Source organism: Azolla caroliniana, unplaced genomic scaffold (genome assembly GCF_043228905.1).
Source record: "Azolla caroliniana isolate FFs.n. ecotype wild unplaced genomic scaffold, voAzoCaro1.0.p SCAF_12, whole genome shotgun sequence".
NCBI classification, from domain to species: Eukaryota; Viridiplantae; Streptophyta; class Polypodiopsida; order Salviniales; family Salviniaceae; genus Azolla; species Azolla caroliniana.
In genome coordinates, this window is record NW_028230447.1 from 5,102,502 (window position 1) to 5,105,139 (window position 2,638).

General features: G+C 43.6%; 1 long non-coding RNA gene and 1 other non-coding gene across 2 annotated transcripts; both read left to right on the plus strand.

Moving 5' to 3' along the window:
• The first annotated feature begins 1,151 nt into the window (after nt 1–1,151).
• LOC147856909 (uncharacterized) lies at nt 1,152–1,894 on the plus strand. The gene is made up of 2 exons (XR_015530636.1): nt 1,152–1,447; nt 1,570–1,894. It is a non-coding gene; the product is annotated as an uncharacterized LOC147856909 (long non-coding RNA).
• A 352-nt stretch (nt 1,895–2,246) lies between these two features.
• Nucleotides 2,247–2,318, plus strand: TRNAP-CGG (transfer RNA proline (anticodon CGG)). Its single transcript has one exon. It is a non-coding gene; the product is annotated as a tRNA-Pro (tRNA).
• The last annotated feature ends 320 nt before the right edge of the window (nt 2,319–2,638 follow it).

Consider the following 2,638-nt stretch of genomic DNA (forward strand, 5'->3'; position numbering starts at 1 on the left):
GAAATGGTGGATTCCAGTTAGGGTTTGGTAGTTTAAATGGATTAAGGCGGGGTGAGTCCATGTCTCTAAAGAAATGTTTTAAACGTAAAGATCTACTTAAACTAGAAAATTCTTTAAGGATAGTATTACCGAAAGGTAGAGAGGATGGTGGAATGTATTTGAGTCCTAAGCTTAGCATTTGTGTTTCATTTATTGTGAGGGGGTGTTTAGATAAATTGTGAATTTTACTATCCATTCGAAGGGTATCATTAAGCGGTTTCCAAAATAATTTCGCAGTCTATTACTATTGGATTTTTTCTGGCGTGGGCGGAAGGGGAAAGATGTATTTGTATTACCTAGCCACATAAAAGTGTCTGAGGTGGAGGTGGTCCTATTAAGAAGATAAAATAGGCGTCTACAAGGATGCACGATCTGTCTAAAGTGTTTGTTAACACGCTTAGCACGCCGTGCTAGTCGTTTTTTGGTCGGTTAGAAGGTGGGTTCCTATGGTGTGTGGTAGGGGGAGGATTAGTGGGGTGTGGTGTATTTCTATACTGTTTCTTATTAGGATAGGAGTGGTGGTGTGGTGTGGTGGGTGAAGGGGGTTTTTATATTAGAGAGGGGATAATAAGAAGGGGGTTTATTAAGATACAAGTGAGGGGTAGAGTATGAGTTAGAGGAGGGGGGGTTTCAACAAATGGGGTAAAAAAAGGTGGGGGGGGGAATGAAAATTAGAAAAAGGAGGGGGAGGGGTAGTATGTGAATTAGGGGCAAAATAAGGGGGGGGGGGGGGGGGGGCATGAGTTAGATTATCAGGAAGTAATGTAGGGGCATGGATGAGATATGGAAATAAGTGAGAGGGAGAGGTGAGGGGAGGAGGCATTTGTTCATATAGGTTGCCTTCATATGAAGAGAAAGGGGAATGTGAGGAGGAAACAGAGAAAGGGGAGTAATTAGGGTTCTGAAAATGTGAGAGGTGAGGTTGTTGTGGCCATAGATGAGGGGTTGGAAGAAGGGGCGACACGAATGTTTGCCAGCTGCCTTGCGCAGTCCCAAACAACGCGCCATGTAGGGAGGGGGAAGGGTGCACGAGATGGTTGTCCAACACAGTCCCATACTTGTTTACAATAGGGGGGGAAGGGGGGGGGGGGGGGGGGGAACGAGGGGGACGATTGATGAAAGAGGCCGCGATCAACCACGGTCTTTTGTTGAGTATTGTGGGGTGGCTGACGTTTCTGTGATGTCCAATTATTGTAGGGCATACCATGTGTACGACGAAGAAGGGGCGGCGGCGGCGGCAGTGGGAATTTTGTCTGATCCGTAACAAAGTGTCGAAATTGTTGCCTTGAAATGTTTGGCAGGTGAGGCTGACGATAGTATGGTGGATGGAGCTCGGGGACGGTGTTAGAAGACGAAGGACTTGTATGAGTGGGGAGATGACTGAGGCCTATCGTTGTGAATGCTTGTGGTGAGTGGTAATGGCGTGGTTCATTATTGGCAAAGTGTGGGTTATGGAAAAGAACTTGAGGCCCCCCAAAGTTGGGATAAGGTTTAAATGCTTGTTTAACCTCATTAGTTGTGGTGTTGTAGGTGAAAAAGAGGTTAGATGCTCGGTGACGAGGACATTGCACTTGTTTGGAGTTATTATTGGAGTAGTGGTTTGGGTTAGGGTGAGAGTTAGGAAAAGGGTTAGTAGTATTTTTGGAATTAAAGTTAGTGTGTGGGTTAGACTTGGGTTTTGGGTTAGGGTTTAGGGTAAAGTTTAGATTCTTTTTGGGGTTGGGTGTGGGATTAGAATATTTATTTAGGTTAATAGTATGGGGGACAAATTTTTTAGTGTTATTTATCTCGGCTTCTACGGGAGCAATGAATGAGGGACTGTCATAAAACATTTCATTATCAATTTCTTCTTCCCCTTCATACATTGTAATGTCTATATCTCTAATATTAGGGTTTTAATATCTATTTTGTTCTCTTGTTTTATCTCTAAGTTCCGGGGTTGTTTCTCTTAAGTGTATCATCAATGTTGTGGTTTAGAGCGAAATAGTCACAGATTTTTAGGATTTTAGAGCTGAAATCTTGTAGTAACATATTAATCATTTCTTGAATATTAGCAGGCTCAACATATGATGACACATCCTCAAAATGTTGGGGTTCTTGAAAAGGCATTTAGTCTAGTGGTATGATTCTCGCTTCGGGCGCGAGAGGTCTCGAAATCGATTCCCAAAATGCCCTTACTTGATCCTCCAAAAAGTCTTCCCTTGTAAGGGCATTTGGTCTAGTGGTATGATTCTCGCTTCGGGTGCAAGAGGTCTCGAGTTCGATTCTCGAAATGCCCCTTGTTCAATCCTCCAAAAAAAATTCTTTGTGGTATTTTGGCTAGTGGTATGATTCTTGCTTTAGGTGCAAGAGGCCTCGAGTTCTATTCTCGAAACGCCCCTTGTAATAGTACCCCTTCAATCCCCCCAAATATTCTTCCCTGTGAGGGTATTACTTGAAAGGGCATTTGGTCTGTTGTATGATTCTCACTTCGGGTGCGATAAGTGTCGAGTTCGATTCTCGAAATGCCCTTGTTCAATCCTCCAAAATTTATTCTTTGGAAAGGGAATTTGTTCTAGTGGTATGATTCTCACTCCGGGAGCAAGAGGTCTCAAGTTCG